At 36.5% G+C, this 26849-nt stretch overlaps 1 long non-coding RNA gene across 2 annotated transcripts; it reads right to left on the bottom strand.

The window, feature by feature from the left end:
- Window positions 1-284: 284 nt before the first annotated feature.
- Window positions 285-19228, bottom strand: LOC136017278 (uncharacterized). Of its 2 annotated transcripts, none has more exons than XR_010613880.1 (6): window positions 19124-19228; window positions 10472-10538; window positions 5345-5525; window positions 3452-3611; window positions 1886-1996; window positions 285-1155 (listed from the first exon to the last, which is right to left on the bottom strand). It is a non-coding gene; the product is annotated as an uncharacterized LOC136017278 (long non-coding RNA). The 2 variants fall into 2 exon arrangements; XR_010613879.1 differs by having other exon boundaries at window positions 5345-5513.
- Between the last annotated feature and the right edge of the window lie 7621 nt (window positions 19229-26849).

Raw genomic sequence — 26849 nt, 5'->3', positions numbered from 1 at the left:
CTCACTCAATTCGCACCTTCCACTGGTTTTGTCATTGGTAGTACATCTGCAAACAGAAAACTGCTTCTGTCTTTTTGTCTTGGATGCTTCTGGGTGCTAGAATGCTAAAGACACTTGGTTATGAGTCAGTGAGAATAGGAGCACAAACCCATTTTGATAGATGATCTGGGTTATTCTCCACACTTCCCTATTGTTTTATTGATTTAATCTACAGAAAGACTAATTCAAGTTTATATTATGTATATATATTTGCTCTGGTATCCCCAGAACTTTCCACCCTCCCCTAAGATTAAACAAGATTGTTTTGTCTTGTATCTATCAGCCACAGTGACAGTGAAGTAACCATCAACTAATCAATTTTATTGCAAAATGAGTTTTTATGTTAAACAAACATCGCCATATTTTGTTGACATAATTAAATGGTTTCAGTGTTATGCCATATATCTAACATGCACCCTAGGGAGCCAGTAGAAGCTACCACAGAAATCATGACACACGTGCTTCTGCATCAAATTAAATATTTTCCCCTTAATCCTAACACCAGCAGCTGTTAGGCACCATGGCTTACTTCATATGGCCTATATAATGAGACAGATTCAGGCAGTTCAAGTTCCTCTGCTGAATGCTGAATAAGGCCCTTCTCTCCAAGGACACTAAGACTTATTGCTGTTGAAACAGTCCTGCTCATGCAAATGAATAGATTTGGTATTCAGGTTTTATAAAGAAGAAAAACAACAGTGTTTTTTATTACCAGGAAGACAAAAAATAAAGAAGGTTGGTACATGAAACGTAGGCAACGTCCACTGAATTCTGTGAAAAAATCCTTTTTTTCTGTCAAAACTGCCCCAAAAGGTGTCAATCCTTTGCAATAACTACAAAAATTCTTAGTAAGCCTTGAATTGGAGGTGGCTATTCCTAGCATTCAACACAATGTCCTGGAAAAAGTAATTTACTGATTGTGCAACAGAACAGAACTGTCTGCAGGTGGATGATACAGCTAATTGACCCTTGACATTAAGAGCAGAAGTAACCTGGTTCAAGCTCCATTTTATTTATCTTCCATTCCATTGCTTAGCAGGCTGCAAGGTTAAGGGCAATTCTTTCACACTGCATGACAACATGAAGACAGCTTTTCCATAACTGAACAATCAAATCCTGTTAAGAGGAATAATACAGGAACACCAATTAAAACACTCCAATAAAAGTAACCTGAAAATATGATCTATAAGTGAGAACCGGAAAATACAAAGATCACATGCTGACTGCTTGCAGGTCTAAACTTTACCATGTCTAACTCAGCACCCCTTTAGCTTCTGTCACGGTACAGTTTAGTGAGCTTGTGAAGGATGGTGATTTGTTCAGCATTTTCCTCCTCTACAGCTACATGTAAATTTGGATTAGCAAGACTGTGCTTTGGCGAAGCACATTTTTACTGAGGAAACAATGATCTATACTGAATTTCTGGAACTTAAGTTAACAATGTTATTACTGAGCTGAGTACCTGGAACTAGATGTTTGAGGAACCTCAAGGAACTTAAAGCTTCTTTTTCTTTCTGACTTTAGCAAGAATCCACAAAACCCAAGACAGCATGAATGTTGTAGTTTGGACCTACCTAACTTTAATGCTTTAAAATAACAGTGCTTTTAAAATACTTCCTTAAAGCATTTTTAAAAGTCAATTGGATTTCTTAACTGTATTTCATATCATAGAATCATAGAATGGTTAGGGTTGGAAGGGACCTCTATGAGTTGTGACCACAACAAGAGTGTGCTCATTTGTTTAGTACGCTTCCCATAATGATCCTTACCAAAAAAGCAGATTAATCTTTTGCCATTTTCTGGCTTTGTCATATAAGTAAGGCAGTAGAATGTTAACACCACATACTGTATCTGAAAGATGATAGTATTCTCCATTGCTTTGACCTTTGCGCTGCTCTGTGTTTCAATTTGATCTGGAAGTTGGTGATTAATGATGATTCTAATTACAACGAGAAGCCTGAAATATAAATTGTTAAGTGAACTAGTAAATGCATCAAGTGTTTTGTGCTACTGTACTTCACAAGTTTTCTCCTTCATTTATTTGAGGCTTTTCTTGATGTCAAATAAACAAATACCTACAGATAGACAGGCTTAGTCAGAACCAATAGATATGAGCATAACTGATTTGGGGAAACAGATCCAAATCTGTTAAATCTTTACTCTTATAATAAAAAAAACACTGTCTGGACAGCAGCAAAACAAAACAAAACAAACAAACAAAAAAAAATCCAACAAAAGCTTGTGAAATGTGAGCCAACCTCTGTATATGCCAAAATTAAAAAAAAAAAAAAAAAGGGAAAAAAATCGATTTTGAAATCAATAGTATGCTCTTTTGCCCAAACAGCTTTGCTTAACCAAGAGTGAGCATTCCATAAAACAAGGCTGGGGTTTGGATTCAGATCATTAGCTATGATTCCCATTATGCTGTAGGTGCTACAGGGAAAAGGCTACATACTTGTCTTTTCTGCTTTGCTTTACTGGTTTTATATTTAGGAGCTTCAACTTCCTACCTTGCTGTCTGGCCAGTTAAAAGGTGTGTTTATTCCTCTCAGATGAAATGGTAGTCACATAATAAATGCATCACATTTGTGAACATGTTTTAAAATCCATTTTTAAAGTTATTACTATAACAATGCAGAAAATTGTACTGGTTTGGGCCAGGATAATATTCTTTATAGCAACTCATATGGTGCTGTGTTTGGGATTTGTGGTGCAAGGTGTTCATAACACATAAATGTTTTAGCTACTGCTGAGCAGTGCTTGCACAGTGCCAAGGTCTTCTCTGTTTTTCACACTGCTCTGCCAGTAAGCAGTCTGGGAGTGCACAAGAAGTGAGGAGGGGACACAGCTGGGGTTGCTAACCCACAGCAGACCAAAGAGATACCCCATATCATTTGATGTTGTGCTCAGCAGTGCTGAAGCTGGGTGGAAAAGGAGGAAGGAGAGGCATTATGAGTTATGGAATTTGTCTTCCTAAGGACCCATTTCATGTGCTGAAGCCCTGCTTTCCTGGCAGTGACTAAACACCTGCCCGCTTATGGGAAGCAGTGAATAAATTCCTTATTTTGATTTGTTTCCATGTGCAGTTTTTGCTTTATCCGTTAAATTGTATTAATCTCAATCCACAAGTTTTCTTTCTTTTACTCCTCCAATTCTCTCCCATATCCCACTGTGGGGGAGTGAATGAGTAGCTGTTTGGGGCTGAGCTGCTGCCTGGGATTAACCCACAACAAGAAGTCAATGTACATATGATAGATGCAGAATCCATACCTGGACATTTCAGTTGAACAAGACAAGTTTTGATAAAGAGGAGGATATATAAGAGAATCACAGTTCTACAGAAGTGGAAAGCTTCTAATCCTTATCCGTTTGAAGGAATACCAGATTGTGTTTGCCATTGTTTAAAACTTACTCTTCCTTCAAGAGTCTGTTTGACCTGACTGCAGTAAGCTCTTACATGTAGATGGCTGCATTTCTGTAACTAGACACAGTAGACGGGTTGGTTGACTGGCTGCTGTGTACTAATTTAGCTCCATAAAGCAGACTTCATTTCATTTCAGTATTTACTACTTCTGGAAAGAGAAAAGATAGATCCCGATTTGTCACTTTCCTATCCTCTGTACTACGTTTTGTCCTTTCCCCACCCCCGCTTTTTTTTCTTTTTTTTTGGGGGGGGGGGGGGGAGTAACAATTCAGTCCTGGCCAGGTTGAGACACAGTAATTATTTTCTAAACTATTATAATAAGCACAAGAATCCCACCACCCACATACACATGAAACAAATCACAGAATGATAGAATGGTTTGGGTTGGAAGGGACCTTAAAGATCATGTAGCTCCACCCCCCCCCCCCCGCCACAGTCAGGGACACTTTCCAACAGATCAGGCTGCTCAAAGCCCCATCAAACCTGGCCTTGATCACTGACAGGGGTGAGGAAGCCACTTCTCTAGGTAACCTGTTCTAGTGTCTTACCACCCTCACAGTAAAGAATTTCTCCCTAATGTCTATTCCAAATCTACCCTCTTTCATTTTAAAGCTATTCTCCCTTGTCCTATCACTACATGCTCTTGTGAAAAGCCCCTCTCCAGATTTCTAATCTTAATAAGAGGGAGAGGTTAGACCCTGCATCTGAGAAGAGCCCTGACCCACCATACTCCCCAGCAGATATTTCTAAATGTAACACGCAGCAGCAGAAAGGCCTGTTTAGACTCTTTTTTTTTTTCCTTCCCAGTGTTGTGTAATTTAGCTTTTCATACCAGTTTTCAGTATTACACTAGTTAATATGTTTAATGTTGATCCTGCTTCAAGCAGGATGTTGAACCTGATATCCTGAGGTCCATCCCAATCTGTATGGTTGGAAGTGTAGAGATAGTGCAGAACAATTGTGAAATTGGGATCAGAAAGGTCTTATATTTTCTATTTGCAAACATTCAGAACTATTGAAGCATGCTAGACACAGTTCCAATACTGCTTACATTTTAATTATTTCTAACTAATACATACTGTGATGCTCCTTGAATAATTCATACTTGCTAAAGAGCAAAGGCAGGCACACATTAATGTCAATCTGTCTCTGTGTTTCACTGCTGCTCAAAAAACAAGCATGTAATTCCCAATTTTATTTCCTATCCTGATTTTTTCCTTTGATTGCAAAGGAAAAGTTTTCACTTACGCTGCTGAAAAAGACATCAGAATAAAACTAGTTACTATTTGTATGCCATAGTGATATATGAGAAATGTAAATCCCTAGCCTTGAAGCCACCGATTTTTTTTTTTTTTTTTTTTTTTTAAGTGAAAAATCTCTCAGGAGGCATCAGATAGCCTGTTATGCTTGGCGCAAAATAGCCATGGATTCTTAACAGCTATATCAATGCAGGTAACTTCTCAGGACATTGTGTTCAAACCACCCACATGTGGTAAAAGTGTTATTAACAAGGAAGAAAACACCACTACTGCCTTTCAAGGGCACAATTTTTTTGCAAGACTGGGAGGATGGAAAATACTATGTATTCTTAAGGATTAATAAACAGGCCAGATCAGTGTTAGCAGAAATCCCACTGCTGTTCCTCCCCAGGCAAACAACAGAATTGGAATCAGTATGAGGTGAAGATGTCAGCTTAGTGCGAGAGCTCAGAGTGATGTAATCCTATCTATTGGTGTGGGAAAGACAGGTAGACTCCTCACTGCCTCTGCCTGATTTCAGATGTTGTGTTCTGGTTCACATATGCAATATCCTCAAGAGGGAGGACACCATTTCTTGTTCTCTCATTGGCACATCAGTTAGAAAAAGACATAAAATACATACCACCTCTACAGCATGAATTTCCCTTTCCAGGAGCTCCCAAAGACTGAACATATGCATGTGATGGGAAGAGAGGATAGACAAAAAATTCTTTACAAGTCTTCTGTAGAGCCTCACGTTTCCAGGCGTTGATTATCATCCCAGAGAATTTCCTCTCATTAGACACAACTTCCTGTAGTGAAGACTATTTTTCAAACGTCAGAGTAGGGACAATTTTTCTCCTTCCCTCCCTCAGGGAATTTACTGCTCATGAAAGTGCTGGCTCAACAGTACTGAGGTTGAAGTTGTTATGCACAACATTAATGAATAATGCAACATAGCCTCTAAAACTGTTTCTGTGAAATGAATGGGGTTATCTGGGTCATACCAGAACTGCTAAGCAAATTATATTTTTTTATAGGAAAAATCCCCTTTCTATAATGAATGCTACTAGGCAGCAGAATAGAAGAAAAATATATTAATTTGATTTTTTTTATACATATATCCCTAAGAACAACTTTGCCTTTGTATGATTCAGAAAATACATTGTGAGACAGATGCTACATTTCTAACTATTTGTGAAAGGCAGATTGTTATTAGCTGCATGAGATATGGAGAGGTAGAGAGTATTTTTTTTTATGTGGATGCTATCAATCTAGAGTGGAACAACACAAATGCCTTCTGCTGTAAAGCAAACAGGTTTTGTGCATAGACAACCCCCTACACCCTACCCCACCCTCCCAGAAAAAAATATGTCTCACAGAAACCTATATTTATTTCTAGGCCACAAGTAGCTCTTCCTCTGGGAGGTTTCAGTAAACATCTTGCAAGAATCCAGTTAAGCATTTTTATGGCAGTATTATATAAAGGCATACTTACATGATAAAGAAATAAATGGAAAAATAGTAACTTTGTTGATGTAGAAAAAAAAACCTGCCTTTTTGCCCGATGTCAATAATACTGACTGTAAAAATTCATATTTTTTGCTTTTCAGATATCCTTAACCCAAAATTCAAATCTCATCTTTGCCAAAATTTGCCTATGCTCTTTGTCTCCCACACAGTTCAAGGTATGTGGCTTACTCTTTACAGTTATGCTGTTTCTCCCAATCAATTTTGACAAAATTAGAAGATTCTCATGAGCGAGAAATGGGAATGGTACCTTTCTGGTAAAAAAGCATGCATGACAGAAACAAGAACGTAACTTATTTAAAGCAAAACAGAAGTTTGCATATTAGCAAAATAACTTCAGAAAAGAGATGTCAAAACCAACTAATATTCAGTTCTCAACTTTTACAGAGAAATCCATGTTTATTGAGTTTAAAATATCATAGACAACAAAACCTTGAGGCTAATAGATAAAGGCAGGTGTGGGGGGAGAGACACAATACTCTTATTTCAAGTGAAGAAAAAATGGTTTTTGCTTTAGATATCAGAGAAAAGAGAAGAAATGATGAAAAATTGAGATGACAAAAATAACTGCTTAAAAAAATTCATTTGTTCTATGCAATTTACTGGAAAAATCTATTCAGAAATGTTTTGTCTCTTATGCTTCTTTCAAGTAGAAAGGCAAGAGAAACCCACACAGCATTGCCTTCTCCCTCTATAATGAGATTTTCTAACCAGTAGTCTTCAAGAATCACTGAAGAGTTTGAGGGTAAGAAAAGGTTGCAACTTTAGCTGTTGGTAATCAGTTCAAACACAGACCAGGGTAGCTGTGACACGCCATTCTTCGATTTGTATTTTTTAATGAGTACATGGCCTTTGAAATTTGTTGATGGTATGTATCTCATAGGCACATGACATCATCTTAGAGCTCCAAATACTGATTAGTATTTTAAGATACTAAAGATGCTATCTGGAAAAACAGCATACTCCAGCTTCAAAAAATTACAGTTCTGCAAGATAAACATAGTGGGATTTCAATCTGTGTTCAATAGTTCTGTAGAGCTCCAACATTAAAATTCATCACCCCTGACTTAACTGGCCAAAGAACATAAATTGATTACCTTAAATTTAGCCATATTACAGTTCTACCCAGCTAAGCCTTTTGAAACTCAGAGGGCAGTTCTTTAGCAAGCTAGTGCCTCAGCTGTAAAGACAATCTACTTTTTCTCTGTGCATTGCTGAGGGGACTTCAGACAGAGCAACACCTCAAATCACCTCATATCTTTTTTCCCCTGTTTTGCCACAAAGCTTCATTGGTCATTATAAGCATTACGCTCCCTTTTTCATAATACCTTGAATAAACAACTGCTCTCCATCCATTCGCCTTCTTTCTGAATATGAAGGATTACCTGGGAAACAATACTGCAGGCAGTATAGACTAGCTATACCAAACTGCAGTGTAAATTAAGGCTTCTGGACTCTCTGCCTAATAAAAAAAAAAATGCGGCTCTTGGCAAGACACTGTAATTATTCCAAGCACTGTCTCCATCTGAAGCAGAGGAACAAACAAAATAATCTGCTTAGTTCTTTCCAGAGTAGCAGAACTGTTACAATGTCAAATGACAAACATCATGATGATGTTTTCATGGAGATGAAACAATAGACATATAGGCAGAAGTTCTCTGGAACTAGAGGGCTGCAGAGGCCAGGGTCAATGAGCTTCAATGGGTAAGGTGTGCCCATGGAACAGAACTGTATTTTAAGGTGGACTGTTGCCAGGGTGAGCGCTCTACCTCTCACTGGACAGCAGCCACCTCACAGTCCTTATCTCACTTCTCTAGATCTATTTGGCAAGCCTCAAATAGGAGAAAATAGACACTTCAGACTCAAACCCAGATATCCTCTGGAGCATGGAAAGAAAGCTAGAATACTGTTTAGCTATTATTTATAGGGTTTGTACGCTTTCCTATCTCACACCTTAAGTAAAACACGGTCCTAATACATGAGCACACCTTACCCATTGAAACTGATAGATCCAAGCTTTTTGCTGAAGTCATTTCCTAGTAACAAAAGTAGAATAGGGGCAGAAACCTTCTGATGAGGAAGAATTTATTTTACTCGGAATTGCAAAATGTGGAAGAAACTTGATTGAGCCAAGCGTGCAGTACCCCTCTGGGGATCTGACAGCCTGGCCTTGGGGACAACTTAAGAGTAGGTGTGCCACCTTGAAAATACCTCTTTGAGAAAGTGCTGCTCATTAGCCTCAGTAGAGGTTCCTCACAAACAGACCTGCTAAAGAAGCCTCAGTGTGGACCCTCCCTAAAACATATGCACACATTAAACTTTGTCAGGAGGCATGGCTCTGCAAACAAAACAAGTATTGACCCAAATGGTAAGTCACTACAGGGAAGAACAGGATATACAGGCTCACTTCTTTTGGGTTAGCTGTTGAAGGATGCTAGGAAATTAATGATGTGCAACAAAACATGTTCCACTAGCCAAACCTGTAGCAAACTACTTCTTTGTACTGATGTCAAGAGACTGTCCTTTGTCATCTGTTCATGAGGTCTATTGCCAAGAAAAGTTTGTAAACTGCCTGTTCTTAGAGAGTTAACTGCCAACCATGACAGTAATTATGATTTCTCCAGACAGCTGGGATGGGATTTAGATGTTGGCATGATGAAATCAACTGAAATGGGGCATGGATAGAGAATAAACTGGCATAAAGTTATCCCACACATGTCAACATCTTAACTACATAAAAATTTGCATGGCTACTGAGTTTAGTACATGATAGATTCTTGTGTTCGGTGAAGATTACAAAACAGATCAGAGGTCAAAACTATGCTGAAATACATCCTGGGCACTCAAACACATCAATTCTGGTTTAAACTGAGAACATAATCTGAAGTTAAAAACCCGAAATGGGAAGCTCACTAAAGATCTGATCTAGTAACACCTGGGCAGTTGCTGAAGGTCACTACAGACTAAATATTCCTAACTAGCAAAAGCTATGGTCATACCTGCTAGCAATAAGTGTGTACCCTAGACCCACTGAGTTCAGTAACAAAACCACAAATATTGCATTATTTCAGAGTCACTTGGATCCCAAATCCAGATCTGCATAGAACAACCAGGGAGCAAATAAAACCCTTACTCTTCTAAATTTCAGTTGGCATGGCAAAAATTTTGATTGATTACCAATGAGAGAGATATGTCTCTCCTTACAGAAGGATGGAGATCTAGGGAAAGTTAGCCAAATATTCGTAATATGCTTAACAGCAAATGCATCTTTTTCTATATCCCACAAAACTAAAACCTAGAGTACAGAAATATCTGCATATCTCTTGCTTTAAGAGAATAAGTTTTAAATTACTATGGTTTAGAAAGGACAGACCAGTAAGATCTATCCAATAGCAAAAAGCAAGTGAAAGTGCTGCTGAAAAGTTAGTGAACTTGAAAACAGAAGTATGCAAAAGTTTACCACATTGCTGGTTCTCGTGTTGAAACAATGTATAATTTGACATTATTTCAATTTATTATCTATTTGACATATCTGCTGTGTCTACTTGGAACAATAGCAGCCCTCTTTGACATGTGACATTTCAAAGGCTGAAGAATAATTATTTAAAGAAAAGATTCATAATGGCCGTCTAACACCTTCCCACATAGGGAATGCCTACCACTGTTGATAGTTCAGTTTTTTTAGTTTCTGTAAGTTTGTTTTTTTCCATTTTCATGTCTGGACATGATAATCAAATGCACTGCCATAAGCTGTGTAATTATCATGATATAAATATGAATAGATAAAAGTTGCATCAAATCAATTATATTTTTATGATCAAACAGGCAAATGCTCAAGTCAGTGAAAAATACGAAGGTGGAGAAAAGAGTACTCTTCATACTCCATTCTTTAATTGCATACATTTGTGTGTAACAAAAACATACCTACTAAATCTGAACTGAATTGCACTTACCAGAGTTCCAACTAGTAACAATTCAATATCTAGAGAAAGGCTTTACTTTAGTCAATTTCAAGAAATTATGTGAAGTTACAGAGAAGCTAGATGAGAAGACCCCAGGATATAGACATTTTCTTTATAAAATATGTGAAATATGATATAGAACAACATAATTTGTATTTTGAAATTTATAGTAATTACTCTTCTGTATTATTATGCTTCTTACTCACTGAAACAAATCAGCACTCCCCTCCTTTCTTTCAGGCCTTGAGGTCCACATATTTGAGGAGTTGATACCATACCTGCTATTTCTCTGATTTTATAGGCAAGTTCCTAGGTCTTAATCTTCTAATCTTCAAGTCTTTTTGCCTTAAATATAAATAAATATTTAGGTATAGTTCTCATGACAGAAAAAGCAAAAAAGGTGACTCCATGTGCACCTTAAAAGTACAACTATCCCAAATAATATATAGGTTTAGAAAAAATAGCTTTTAAAAATATTTTTTGTTTCTTTGGATATTTGACTATTTAGATACTTGGCAAGACTGCAAAACTGTGATACCTGTATGCATATGCTTAAATATTCTTGTTGGTCCCTCTGGATTTGAGCAAGTTATGAGGGAGCTATAAAGGAATAAGTTTTTAATCATTAACCTAATATTAACTCAAACCCCACCCTTTCATAAAGCAACATCAGAAAATTCATTATTGATTCATTTCAGGTATTTTCTGAGTTGAAAGTTGACTCTTACAAATCTGACCTATAAAGCTAACCAAGAAGTGAAGAGTACCTGCATGTCCATGTCTGTACACTAAAATAGAAACATCAGTGTGCTAGTGAAGAGATCACTAAAAAAGGCAAAGGGAAATAAACTATTCCTACATGCATTATACAATCTTTCAAAAAAATTATGCAGGAAGTTACGTGTTTGCCAAATTCAAGTCTTTTTAAACAAAAAAGTTCCCAAAAAATTCTGGTGAAGTCAAAGCTATGCACAGGGAAACAAGGAGAATCATGGCAGTATGAGAACTTATTAGACCTACATAAAATTACTCATAACAAAAGTAGTTATATATTTCTATAAGTTACCCAGAAGTGCTGTGGTAACCTCGCATACAAAGCTCTTCAAAATTCTCTCGAAGGTAGCCCTAAGCAACCCGAACAAGCTTTGAAGTTAATCCTTCTTTGAGCATGAGATCAGATAAAAAGACCGTCAAAGGTCCTTTCCAAACCAAATTTCTTTATGATTGTCTGGTGGACTCGAAAAGCACTTCAACCCACTATGGGAGACTGTCACAAATAGGTAGTTTCCCATTTAGGCTCTGGACTGTTAAAAATAACCCAATTCTTGACCCAAGTTAACTACTTTACCAGTAAAATACATTTACACAGTGGTGAAGTAAAGCTAAAATGTCCTACTGAATGACACAATCTGTAGTACCTCTAGATCCAAGGCACCACCATTAATGTGGATAAACAGACCAAGGAGATTATATTGATTACCTCTTAGAAAATGATCCATCTTTTCTAGATCGGTAACTTTTTGCATTTCTCAGCAACAGTAGCCTTATTAGTGATGGAAAACTCATACTTTAAGATTTTATTGCTGAATTTTATTGATTAAAGTCAACTATAGTATCACGATTCTTTCCATTTCTTAGAGATGATATATTTAGTTTTTACTAGTGTCTACCATGGCTAAAGCACATTTTTATTGTGTCCTTCCACAGCTGTAAACAACCTACTAAACCGCAGTAAAATGAAAGACTATTGCTTTCTGTGTGTCTGGGGATTAGAATTAGATATCTAGCTGCTCCTGTCAGAACACATCTGTCTGAGGAAACACTGGGTGAAAATAGGATTGTTATGTGATGGAAGCTGCAGGGGGAGTGAAAATGTCACCATAGAAATGGGGATGAAATATATGGTTTGGAGGTACAATTAACCCTGCTGATCTGGTTGATAATTTATCCTTAGTATCACCCGCATATTTAAAAATATAATCAACATTTTGGAGGTTTTGTGTCAAGTTTCTTCAATTTTTGTCATCTAAATAAATATTGTCTGGTTCTGAGATAAAAAATATTATTTTTTAATTAGCCTATGATTTTTCTTGGTTGCTTTCAATTTCAAACAGTTTTCATGGTATCTAACTTAGACTTTTCTGTGATGAGCTTTATTAACATATTTCCCTTTGGACAAGCCTAAGCAATTCATCACCTTCCAGCTGACTCACATACCTTTTAATTCCATATGCAGCAGGGCATTCTATGAGCTAAGCGGGGGACAACCTCTCTCACCTGCCCTCGAGCATCATAAACTAATCACACTGGCATCTACGCGTACAGTTCTAATATTAAGTAGACTGAAAATCATGCATTATGGAGTTCCAAAAACCTATTTAAAGAAAATTAAACAAGGAATACAGGTCATGTCATAAGCATCCTACATATTTCTGTGTAGGATGAAAAATAAAGGGATGCACATAATTCCATACTGACTGTGTAACAGAAAGTACTTAACTGCTTGAGGAAATGGTCCTCAAGTTTTCTCTTTGGATTCAGGAGTGACAATCACTGTTAGAGTGGTATTTTTCAGTTCAATGAATCCTTTATTCTTTGAAGTTAAGCTTTTATCATCATACAGAAACTGTCATATCTCATGGAAATTCCTTCTTTGTTATCAAATCCAGTTTAAGGATCCAGTGCATGTTAAGCACAGTACTTAGGTGCAACTCCTATTTGAACCATATTAAAAAGCTGCATAACCATTTGGAATCAAAAGCAATTGAAAAATGTACATCCACTTGCTGCACATTAGCCTTTAACAGTAAATAAAATAAAGAAAAACATCTTTCCATTTTAGTGGAAATTACTGCTTTTTGACATAAATTCCACAACACTTTGCTGAACTATCATCATCATAGTTTCTGATCAGCAACTCGACAGCAAGTTTGAATGAGTTTCTGTTTCTCATGAAATCAGAACTGGAGATTAAGCTGATTTTTGCAAGTAAGAATTATTTCTTCTTAACAGAATGTTATGGATATGGTTAACTTTTGCATTAACAGGTATCATTATGTTAGCTGAGTCCTACAGAAATGTCTACTGCTAGATTGATTTGCAAACAGACTAGGTGCAATACCAGTGCAGAATGAAAACTTCCCCCATTCATTTTTATTCTGAAATAAATTTCAGAACAGATGAGTGCGCTGAAGACAGCTGAGAATCAGCAAATAACTCTTTTTGTTGTTGTTTTTTTTTTTTGCAATTTGAATTTGTAAACCTTCACCCCCCAAACCATATTTGATACATTAATGCACTGACATTCAGTACTCTTTGGCTGTACTGACTCACTTTTACATTGTTGGTTTGGTTGGTATCAGTGCTTGATGTGGCAAGTTTTTGGAGGTTCGCCAGATAAGAAATTGCTCAGAGGGTAGTGGAAAAACAGTCATGGTCTGTATCATGGTCTAATCCAGTGCCTGATCTTAGCAGAGAAAAGTAAAATACTACTTTGAAAAGGCAAGTGTTAAAAACTGCAACACTGAAGCAGTGTTCTACATATTTTAAAGTCTAGTTAGATGAAGTGAGATGAGCAGCACAAGGAATGAATTCATTACAGTGAGAAAAAACAAAATATGTAGTGGGTGAAGTGTAATTTTCCTGTTATAAAATGAATGTAGTTCTGAAAAGGAAACCTTTTTGCATATACATTTACAAGCATGCATACACCATGTTTATATATCCTACCATAAAGATAATGCAGAATAACCATTTGTACACAAACCCACTTCAGTATCTGCAGGAAACCAAACACACATACATACACAGTCTTGATAGATGTACAGACTGAATATCTGCTTTTAAAAATGAAATGATTTGATCACACATCAGCTACACATCTAAGCACAGTCTCTCTCATTCAAAAATTGATCAAATATATCTGCCACTGTAATGCTTTTGCTAACTGTATGAAGCCAGATTTGTAGAGCTGGGAAAAAAAAAAAAAAAAATCAATGTAAAGTTGAAAAGAGGAATCAACTTTAACAGTAAACTTGCTATCAGAAAGGAATGAGACTAACTGAACAAATTCACATCTAGATACCCAAGATACAGCTGAGTTTCTCATATAGATTTGTATAGTGGTTTAAACCCAGCCACACAGCCCATCCACTCACTCCCCCCCTTCTTTCCCTCCCCCTACTCCCAGAGGGATGAAGAGGAGAATCAAAAAGAATGCAACTCCCACGGGCTGAGATAAGAACAGTTTAGTAACTAAGGTATCACACAAATCACTACTGCTACCACCAATAATAATAATAAGAGAAATAACAAGAGGAAAGAATACAACACCTCAACACCAGCCAACCAATAACTCACCCCACTCCCCCCAGCCGAGCATTGACCAATACCTCCTCCAACCCCTGCAGTCCCTTAGCCCTCGCAGATTACTCTCCCTTACATCCTGGGCATGACGTGCTGTGGTATGGAACACCTCTTTGGCTAGTTTGGGTCAGGTGTCCTGTCTCTGCTTGCTCCTGGCTTCCCCTCCTGTCCTGGCAGGACATGGGGCTCACAAAGTCCTTGGTCAGACTAAAACATTTGAGCGGTAACTAAAAACAGTGTTATCAGTGGTGTTCCCAGGCCAAAAGTCAAAACACAACACTGCCCCAGCCACTAAGAAGGACAAAAATAACTGCTACTGCTGAACCCAGGAAAAAAAGAGTGGGGATGACCAACAAAAGGAACTGGTTACTAATTCTGTTCTACATTAAGAGACCGTGAATGTTCCAGTGCCTTATCTAACTTGGACTGTTGTCTAACTACATGCCATGTTCTCTGTACCTTAAGTATTACTACATTTCATCTACACCTTTCCTACTCGTATCATTGGAGATGGCTGTTGAAATCCCTTGAAACAGAAAAACTGCTTTCCACTCCATCCTGATGTCTGATACGCCTTTCCCATTAACCTACATATTTTGCTTCATAACTTGTCAGTGGAACTTCAACATTGCCATTAAGATGGACTTTCTTTTTCCAAAGAAGTTTGTACCAAGTATATATATATATGCATATAATTAATCTACAGATTAATTGCAATGGATTTGTAGTTATCACCTCAGTCTCAGATTCAGAGTTCTGTCGTACTTATGATGCTCAAAGCATTGCATGAATGTAAAAAGTGGTTGAGACACAGCTATTAGTTGATATTTACTCAGCTCACCTATTTTTTTTTCAGCAAACCTGGACTAATAATCAAACTGATTTCTACAGAGGCTAAGGCCAAAGAAAATATTCAAGCCTCTGCACATAAAAGCAACAGATTTTGCCGCTATTGAAATCAAATTACTACAGTCTACTATATAAAGAGATAAACAAAAAAGCAAACAAGCATCATATTTAGGTGGTCAACAGATTAGCCTATACTGCATTATCAGTTATTGTACATTAAATATTTCGGACACTAATGTATTTATTTCTTTAATGTTCCTTTGTGTTAGATAAAATGTTAACCAGAACACTACACTTGCACACACTGAGATAAGAAATTTAGAGATAAAAAAAAAAATAAAATATACTGTAAGCCCTATAACTTTCAGAAATACTAAAGGGAAATTTGTCTTGAGCTAGTTTAAGATGCAGGTTGAATACCTCTTGACAGATAGGGAGTTCTAACTGTTTCTCCTTTCTGGTAGTGCACAATTAGAGTAAACACAGAAAATGTAACCAAGAATCTAGCTTCCAGAATACTTCTTACATTTAACTGGATCCCATAATATCAGAAGATGAGAAAATATGCCCGAGTCTTGTTAATATACTTCTGACAGGTAGGACAGTATCACCTTCTTGACTAATACTGCTTCAAAACAACCTGCCAGGAAAGCCATTAGTAACATTGATTACACTGAGTGCAAAAAAGGCCTTGTATGTCTCTTCCAAACCCATTTTTCTTCAACATAACATCCATTCATGCCTTCTCTGATCTTTTGTGCTAAAGCTGAGAAAATAACCTAAGGAGTTATTATCTTTCCTATTATGATTTCTACAGTGCTATTGTGGTCTCTCCAATTTTCTTCCTTTGCTGTGGAAAAACACTTTCTTTTTTCCTGAAAAGTACAATGCAGGACCAAAATATTATTATTGATATTATAATTGTTTGATTTATCATAAGTTCACATCTTCACTTAGCAGTAAACCTCAAAGCCATGGAAGTGTTCATTTCAATGCGATCTATCACACCTTACCCCAAAATATCATCCAATTTTATTCATTTTTCAATGCAATACATCTGTGATTTGGTCAAAATTCACTACTATCCTCTCTTGGAACAGGTGAGCAGTTTGGGGGAAGGGGAAGGGGGAGAAGTTCCCTTTTCTCAAGCATGGCACTAGCAAACAATATACAGTGGATACCGAAAGGCTCATTTTCCTCATCTACTGGTGTCATCTCTTTCCTTAACTACATTTGAACTTCAAAACAGTAGAATCAACCAAAACTGTCTTTTCACCCAATTCATAATTGGCTCCTATGTCATAAAGCCTAACCCCCTTTTACACCCCATAGAAAACACTGGTTTTCAGGAAGCAAATTATCTGACAGAATTTGGCTGGAGCCACTTTGCTCTCTGGCTGGTCCCAGACCAGAAGTTTAAACAATAGGACCACTTTGTCTTTGACTTCCTTCACAAGGCTGTCTTCTGCAATGTGTTACTTCGCTTGGAATTGTCATCAGCCTGTTTATTGTTATTGACAAACACTATTATATTTTGAAGTTACTTTCTTTCATGAAGCCTATTAAACACCCAGTCTCCTGTACTGCCCCGACAAGCACCAAAATGAGATGAAAATATTCAAGGAACCTTAGCGGGCTTTCACAAGTACAGACTTAGCTGGAGATCAGTCAGGGCTTAAACCACCATTTCCCAAATCCTATTAGCACTACCAGCATTTCCAGAACATGACACCTCAGGCAGACAAGACATCTCAGCAAAATCACTGTATTCACCCATGCTTTTACACAGCGGTTCTATAGCTTATTTCGTATCTTCTTCCCTAAGGACTGCCAAAGACTGCCTCATTTGTTAGAATTATGATATTTTCTGAAAGGTCACTCTCCCTTAAGCAACATGATAAATTATTTTTATTTTATTCACCTTTCGCTCTCCCCCTCCTTAGAAAACCACCTAAACCTTTAAGTCAGTATGGAGAAATACAGCAGTTTCCTCTAAGCCACTGACAGTGCTAGGTGTAGAACTGAAGCTCAAATCAGGTTCCTCAGAATGTTTCTTAGAACTGTTTTTCTTTGCTTTCCAAGTTCCTTATAGAAGAAGCATGCCAACTTCAATTAAACCTTTTTGTCAGAAAGGAACTGCCAAGAATGTCGTCAAGATTAATTAACACAAATGAGGTAAAGCAAAAGTTACCCTCACAATACCATATGGTGAAAAGCCAGTGATCAAGCCCTTGCAGCTGATTTCCCTGCCCTGTAGTATAAGCTTGTAGTATTTGACTATTGCTTAGATGGCCCACTTGTCTAAATCCTTGGTTATCCCTGTCATACATACATTTGATACTAAAAGAAACGATCAATGTTTAGAGTTCCCTTGGTAGCTAGTGACTGTAACACTCATTTGTACATACATTTACAGATGTATTGACTACATATATATATGTATCCCAGCAAGAGTTAGTGAGAGACAGTAGCTTTAGAACTGTTTACACCTAAAAAAAAATAAATATTATCTTACTAGTGGTACAATCTACTTAATATTGTCAGCAGCTATATATGGCCTTTAAGTTTGGCAGATTTTCTTACACCCTTGTAAGAGAAGCACTTACAGGTAGTGGATTCCACTAGTTTTCCAAACTTTCCCTCTTCATTTGTGTATTTTTTCATCTCCTTCCTATTTTTCAGAATTAAAACTATCCCAGAAGTGTTATAAAGGGAAGACATTATCTAAGTAACAAGAAATAATTAATATAATTTTGTTCAGCCATTCACAAAACCAAAAATCCTACAAGGAAAACAAGGATAATATCTAATAATTATTCCCCATTAAACCATAATAAGGAATGAGCAAATGCCTCATCTTATGGCTTTAAGAGCAACATGCAGAATTTAGTACAGATACAAACTAATTTTTTAATAATAAGCAGGACTCTCATTTTGCCATCGCAGCCATTTTTACCCTGAACTTGAAACAGAGCGAAAAAGTAACATTATCAAGCTGGAGTCAATTCAGTAAGTTGAAACATATCAGCAAAGTTAAGAGCAATTGGTAGCTCTTTAAACAGACTACGTGTTTTTTATTGCTTACATACATGCCTACTTATAAAGACACTATTCTGATAAGACAAGGGAAAAAAACAAGTTAAACTGACAATTTAAAACTAGTTGAAACTTGCAATACATAAAAATCCCTAAGTATAACAGAGCTTTGTCATCAACAATATACTCAAGCTAAAGGATCATAAGAGTACCCCAGAGAAACAAGGTCAGAGAAACAAATAGAGGTGACAGAAGCATGAGTCCTACTGCATATTTCTGACATTTTGTAGTACAAAAAATAACTGACATACAGTAGCTCTGACTTACCATCAAGATCAAGGTACCATACTGCTGTACATGATCATACTGTCTAAGTGAAAAGGCAACCTAAACTGCAGCATGGGAAATACTGTAAAACTACTAGTTGTTTAGAAGTTATTTTAAACAGCCATTCTTTCTCATCTCTGCCTTATTATGCTTTCCTAATGGGTTTCAGAGGTTACCAAGACTTTGGCATGGATGATATGGAAGGCTATTTTAAGCTCAGTATCACATTTAACTTACCCATTACAACTCTGCAGATTTATAGTAGCATTTTGTAACATGGGAACATTAACAAAGCACATTGCAGAACTACAAGAGCAGGCAAGACACAGGTTCAGATTTCTCTTAAAACTTACCTTAAAAATAAAAAGTATCCTTAACACTGACAAGCAAACCTCACAAAACAAAATCACAAAGCCCTGCTAAGCAAAGAAGACTCCAGTACTGTGAGCTTGTACCAGCCATTTCAGTGCATGTGAAATGATACTTTAATTACGTTCTCCCCAGGAACCAGCATTTCTCACCTTTTTCACATTAGCCTCTAAAACAGAGGATTGAAAGTTAGGTTTTTATCCTGAACAGAATCAGGCATGGCCTCATGATCACCTGCTATCTGGCTCTTGATTAGCTACACATTGGTTTTAATTATCCACCTGCTTTCAATTAAGTACCAGGAAATCCATCCTATTAACAGTACAAGCTAATCACCCTTGCGCATAAACAGAAGTCCTTTTTCTCTCAGGGTGCATCTGAAGGATAAAAATACTTAGCATAGGGGTTTTTTAAGCTTACAGCTTTCTTTCCAACAGTTGTAACAAAACATCTGTTTTAAAATACACAGATAAATGAGTATAATTCAATAACAATTCATCTTATTGTGAGGGTATATTCAAATAAATTGGATTCAGGAATCAAGAAGCAAAAGTCCATTTTAAAAGCAATATGCAGTTGGTTTGTCATCTTACCCTAAAAATCAAAATCTTGACCCCACCCTTCTCAAGATATAGATGTCTTTGTTCATTATGCTGCTTTGAAAATGTGCCCTGTAATGACCATAAGATCAGCTGCTATAGACAGCTGCATGAGCAGCCCTGATATTCTCCGGATGTGGAAAATGGTACTGCACGTCTGCATACAACAGCTTATAATCTCAAAATAAAATATTAGAGAATGGTTTTAAGAATCGTATAGAAGCATAAGATGCACTAGATTACAGTGGTTCCGTGGCTCACAGTTCAGTGTTTTTACTAATCTTGAAGCGTTGTGCAGAGAAAAAAAGAGTGCAGACAATTTGAAACAATAAAGAGGAAATAAAGAAAATTTAAAGTAGCATTATATAGATGAGTGTATCTTTAATAAACTGTATGTAAAGAATAGCTGTGATGCATTAGAATAGATACAGTGAAGTAAATTCTTAAAAATACATTATGCATTTGTATTTAAATAGGAAGTACAGCCTTTTGTTTTCAACATAAAATAAAAATGAGATGAAAAATCCAACACCAAAAAATGAAACAACATGCAATAAAGGGACACTGAACAGTGGAAAAGAGGACTTTTTTTTACTGTAATGCTGGTCAAAATGGAAATTGGTATCAGATCATATGTAAAATAGTTACTAGGATTCCTGTGAAGCCATGTTTCGAATTTTATCTCTTCTGGAAAATAACTTCAGAGAAAAAAGATGTATGTTATTCATTTTCTACATTCTAAGAATGTTTACAGGACAGAGGAGAAAATGACGTATAGTGGGAAGGTATTATACCTGATGGTTCATATATATCGGATGTAAGAAAGCCTGCCATAAGATCTAATTATCAAGAATTGCCTTTTCTGCCCCAAAGCAATCATTTTGATGACAGCCTTCTATGCACTGTAAAACAAAATGGGAAGCCTGTGCTATATAAACTGGCTCAGCGCTTCCTTTTACTTCTTCTGATATCAGTCTCCCCATCTCATTTATTTTCCACACATTAATGGTAGCAGTCACCTTGAGCTGGTGATGCAGAGTAATTTTCACAGAAACCTTGATCAGAAACCATAAATCAGTCTGATGTGCTTTTATGGTCTAATAACATTCTGCCTGCTCCTACAGGCCCTTATGTAAAACTGCATTGCGGAGAATCCCTTGGACTGTTTTTTTTCACATGCACTCCTGTATCTGTAAGACATAAAAACCCCTGCAATGTAATAAGATTAAGATATTTTGTTTAAACCTGTAGACATTAAAGCATTCAGGTATCAGCCTGTAAGCATGAAAACATTCAATTATCAAACTGAAATTTTCTCTGCAGATTTTTCTGTGCTTGGCTCTTCCTTCCTATATCAGGTCAGAGAAACTAAGCATTCTCACCCTGCTCTCCCAGACGCAGTGCATCAACAGGCAGAGCACACTAAAGCTGAATGCTTTGTCTAGATTAGAAAATGCTAACCTGTATAGCTGTATCAGCAAACCCACCTAGCACAGGAGCCTTCTGAAGGTGAATCTTGTCTGCAAGATTCCATCCTTATTTGTAGCTACGTGCAAGTTTTATTTTAAGTCAAGAACTTAGAAAATAGAGATTGATTTCATTGTTAAGGTGGCCATTTTCTTCCCTTGAAAACCAGACTTATTACTTATCTTTAGCAATGTTTTCCCATATGATATATTCACAATATGTAAACCATAGGGTTTTTACTGTATAACCCACAGGTTCTTTTAGTTCTTTGTTTCGAAAGTATAATTTGATTTGACGAAATTCTTAGCATTTCCAGTGTTTCAAATTGGATTTTCAATATATATATATATATATGTATATTTTTTAAGATGAGTCTCTACACACCTCCTTTCCTCTCTCTAAGGGGAATAATTCCTCTCCCTGACCTTGCAAAGATGATGTGGAAACACAAAACCACACACACATCCTATACTAATCCTTACTACTTCTCTGTAGCACACATTTGAGTACATAACAAATATAAAAGATTGGACATGCACAGTTTATGTCATAACTGCACAGATTTTTAATAAGTGGATTGTTCACCATTTTTGGTTCCTCATCACATTTTTTTTGACAGAGTTACCTTTCTTCTATTACTGACTGTAGTGTATTTTTTACTTTTATGACTCATTTTCTACAGATTTTATGAAGCCCCCCAGTTAAGAAGCATATGCAGCTGATAGCTGTAATCAGTGCACCACCAAATGCCCATGATTCACAGCATCTTTCCTGTTAACACTCACAGATAAATCCCTAGCACTCAGTAGAAAATGTCGGCTTGTAAAAGGCAGATTCATAATTTCAAGACCTGGGACATTAGTATCTGAAGAGAAAACAGGTTGTGAGATGGGTAACTTCTCATCTTTCTCCAATTCCTCTCACAGTACGAACATAATGAGTTTGGTTGCCTGTTTGCAGGAGGTTTTTGCAGACTATATGATTTGTGAACAGAGTATAGAAGGTAGCGAGGAAAGAGCAATGGAGGGAAATGAAGTAAAGAAATATTCCTTTCAGATTTGCTGATTCATAGCTGTGAATAATGCAGTGACAGCACCACACCAGACATACAAAATTCAACCTCAGCATTCAGTCACTGAGAATGTTCTTTCCCTATCCAGAATAGCTTCATTTTCCTTCAGCATCACTTCTACAAAGTTAAAATTAAGGAAGGAATTGCCAAATTAAAATGAAATGCATGTCAGTTAAAATTAGAGTAGGAATGGTTACAAGACATGGTACTTTCTATTGTAAGCTTCCACTACTTCAAGGAAAATTAGTACTTTAAAATGTAATGGATGCTACCCATCTTATCTTGAAGACTCATCCTGCTTAGTTTGGTACATGACACATCAGTATGTAAAACAGGAACTGTCAAAAAAGAAGGATATGCCTACTCTGTATGTATTCCTTTATTCTTTTACTGATAATTTTATGAGAACGATTCTGGGGTTTTCTATGGTAATTTTTATAATTCCATAGGTTAAATATAGCATTTCAAATGTACCCTCATTCTGCTTACTACATGACATTTTTGCTGAAGTTAAAAGGCATTGGGGTTCTGAGAGGCCTTGCTGGTAGACAAAAATAGAAGTGACAGCATGAACAATTTGTCTTGCACACTTAAAAAGGCATTTCCTTTTTTGTTGATGGGTACAAGGCAAGCAAACTTCAGGGTCTGCTAATTTATTGGACTGAAATGTGCTCAGACTGGACACCAAGCATATTTTGATGAAATGTCTGTGAAGCTGGGCTCTTTTAGAGTGAAGGGATCTGCTATTGTAAGGCATTTGTGACCCTTGTGATATAGATACACAAGTGATGTAGGTACAATTTAATCCATGGGTAAGGTACACCCAAATGTATCATGGGATATAACTAGATATGCAAAAGACATGTTACAAGGTAAAATTATTTTTCTCAAGGCAGTATCTTTTAGATCTGTTGGACACAGCTTTTTTCTAAACAAAAGAAATTTATGAATACCAACAGCAACACTTACCAAAGTTTGGGATTCTTTTTTAACAGTGTTTTCAATGCTTCGTGATTTCTGCTGGAAGAAATGCATATCTATTTTGTATAACTACCACAAGATGCCCGGAATGGAACCTTCCAAAAGTAGAAAGAATTAATAGCATTTATCTTATTTTAATTTTACCTAATTTATGACTGTCCTTATGAGAGACTAATTATTTTTTTCAACATCACTGAAACAGAAGGCATTTTACGCCCTGGCAAGTATTGAGTCGGTGGGTCTGTGTGCACACACATGTTTGGATATATCTATTCTACAAATATACCTCTATTGCATATATTACTGAAAAAAAAATAAGACCAATGGAAAATGACAAATAGTTTTACTTATTTTGTGTTATAATCCTTAGTGAGTCTGTAGTAGCTTGCTTCCTCCGCAAATGTAATCTTGCTTGTAATGATTGCTGCATCAGTCACCACAGCTCTTGGTTTTGTTTTTACATTTAACCTCCTGTAATATGCAATACCTGGTATTCTGCAGCTGTGGAAATTCTTTCCTCGGTGATGGTCAGTGCTTCACAGATGATTTAACTTGTCAGGATTTCACACATGGAATGAAATGAGATCTGAACAACAATACTTGCAAGAGTTTTGGCTATTAAATGATTTGGACAAAATATCCTCTTTTTTTCTTTGTTTATGTATAGACTAAGGCCTGCCTTTACAGAATGTTGTATTTTACCCTACTGATATTTCCTGTTTTTCATGCCTGAAAATAACTATTCTGACCCATTTGTATATATTCCTAAAAACTGTAGTTATTTCAAGGTCCACATTTATTCTATTGTTTACATATTCAGTAACCACTGTTGAGAATGAAGGCTGTGATATACATCTAGTTGCAGTAACACACATCAAGTTCCCCACCACCTGACCTGCTGAAAAGATGCTTACTGGTCTTACTGAAGGCTCCCCTTAATTTGATTGGAGTGATAGATGCTGCTGTGTTTTGTTTGACAAATTTTTGCCACAAATTTAGTCCAATTTTTCCTTACAGCTCCAGGACTGGTATGCAATTAGCTGTTAATAATACCTTCCTCATCTCTTCTACAGATGAGTCCCATGTAAATAATTCCCTTTGTTGTTTTGCTATTAGTAAAACAAGAATCATACAGCAGTGAGAACTTAAACATATGAGTGACCAGAACAGATTTATTGAACTCCTGTGGATGGCACCAGAAGCACGTGTTAAAAAGGGGCTATTAAGGCTGCAAACAAGTTGTATAATGCACACTTTAAAGATTTTGTGATAGGAATGTGAATAAAAGCCATTCTAACAAACAAAATGTCAGTTTATCTGGTAAGTAGAATCTTGGCTGTCTTGTTGGTGATGTGTAGCATGAAAAGCATTTGAGTTTGTTTTCTGGTTTCAGTTAATTTATCTTCATGTACTGGAAAATATAGGCATATGGGTGTATCTTAAATACAGGTTTTGGTCCTAATTTCTCCAGCATAAAACCCAGGCTGCTTATTTGGCTTCCTGGGGAGCTTATACCTGCTGGTTTGTTTCTGACTTTTGCTTTCTGTCTTGCCTTTATTTTCCTAACTGACTACAATTTCCACTTTCTCATGTATATTTTAAGTATATTTATTTTAGTTGCTACTCCTAGTCTAGCTAGCAGTTTCCACAGTTCCTAAACAGGGAAAAAAAAAAAAACAAACAACCCACAACAGATTCAAAAGAAATAGTCAATGCTTCATTGTTGCTGACTTCTTCAAAACTCCAGAAGAATTTTTCTTTTTAACAATTTTACCTTCAGGGCAAGTCCATGGTATGTAAGCGTCCATTCAGCCACAGATCTGCAAACAAGCCTAACAAAAAAATGCAGGGAATTATAGAAGAAAGCATAAAGAACTGATATGCTACTTTTCTTCTAGGTATTACTTATATCTAGAGATCTGCTATTCTGGCAGCTATTCACTGCCATAGTCATCCTATTTCTAGCCATCATTACAGACTTCTGTTCACAAAGATGGCTACAATCCAATGTAGCATTTCCCTGCTGGGGGGCAAGTGACTTTTGAAAGAAAGAAGATAACTGAATGTCATATTGTAGGGCATAGACTTCAGTGCATGCTATAATTTACAATGACGTTATAATTATGAAAGCACTGTTCAGTCTAGGGAGGGATTTAGAGAGTTGTGATTCAGCTCATGGGAGTTTTCCTCATTGTTTTAATTCCAGATACTCTAGACTCCAGAAGAAAATTCTCATTTCAGAACATCAACTTCAAAACCATGAAGGACAAAAGAGATGCAGTAGCTATGCAAAAATAATCAAGGGAGGTAGTTTTATACAGCATTATGTCAATAAATAATAAAAAAAAAAAAGACAAGGCAGATATTGCCAAGACTTTTTAAAGAATTTCTGAGAGCAAGAAGGGAACCAAAGGAAAATTAGGCTGCAAGTTCAAAAGCCTGCAATGCCACCTGTGTGGATATTTTTTACTGAAGAACTGAAATTAATCTGAACTCTGAACCTTTTTAAGTTCTCCTATCACTAATGAAGATGCAGCTCTATTGTAGGTGAATAGCACTTTGGTTTCAGCTAGTTGAATTCAAAAGTATTTAACAAAACTGAGACACATTAGGGTATTCTACATATCTATAATGGCTTGAACTGAATTCAAATGCCTTGGGGGGCCCCTGTGAATTGTGGAGCTCATAGAATTCTAATCACATAACATCTTTTATTTCTTTGAAGTGTCATCATTTATTGGTAAAGTTTTGTCTCTTTCCTATTGTGCAGGTCATGCTCTAATTAGTCCAAGCACTTTACAGGTGGAGAATAGATGCATTTCAGAAAGCTCAAGAGAGCCTTATTCAGTATGTTTTTCAAAAAGAAAATAAATAAAATCCTTCAGTTAAAGAATATTGCTTTTCAAAAATAAGAAAGCAAATTAATTGCAAGAACAGTACTGCTGTCTTTCTTCTTGTGTTCCAAACAATTTTATTTATGAAAAAATTACATTTCTTCCTTCTCTTTTTGAACTAATTTTTTTTTTTTTTTAAATCTCACTTGTCTTCACTATGTCTGTATGAAACCGCAGAAAGAAGACTTAAGAAAGGCCTTGAAACTTTCCACATCTTTCACATCTCACCCTTTGAATCAATAGATTATGAGACATATAATCCCAAAACCTTAACGGACAAGTAAACCAGGTTTCACCCACACTGGTAGTAGAAGGACTTTTATTTTGTTTTTTCAGACTTCCTCCATTATAGAAGCAAGATCTACATCCTTTCTAAATCAATAAAAAATGGAAAAAATCTAGGAAGGGCTTCTGCCTAAGAAACAGTTTTTATATGCTTGGTATATTTAAGAGATTTCAAGAGATTTCAAAGAGATTTTAGGTGATTTTCACGTGTCTAGACCACTTCACATTGCTTAAAACTCCTGTCTTAGTGTTCATTTTATTGAATAACTGAACAAGATAGGAAGAATACTTTGAGCTTCTCAGCTAACAAAAATTAAGAGAACTTGGTCACTGCAGAGGAAGTGGAAAAGTAATTTTGTGTTCCTCAAATATATACATAGATAATAATATCCATTATGCACAGATACACTTT

The sequence above is a fragment of the Lathamus discolor genome, chromosome 6 (genome assembly GCF_037157495.1).
Source record: "Lathamus discolor isolate bLatDis1 chromosome 6, bLatDis1.hap1, whole genome shotgun sequence".
NCBI lineage: Eukaryota > Metazoa > Chordata > Aves > Psittaciformes > Psittacidae > Lathamus > Lathamus discolor.
This window is presented reverse-complemented; position numbering and strand designations above follow the sequence as displayed.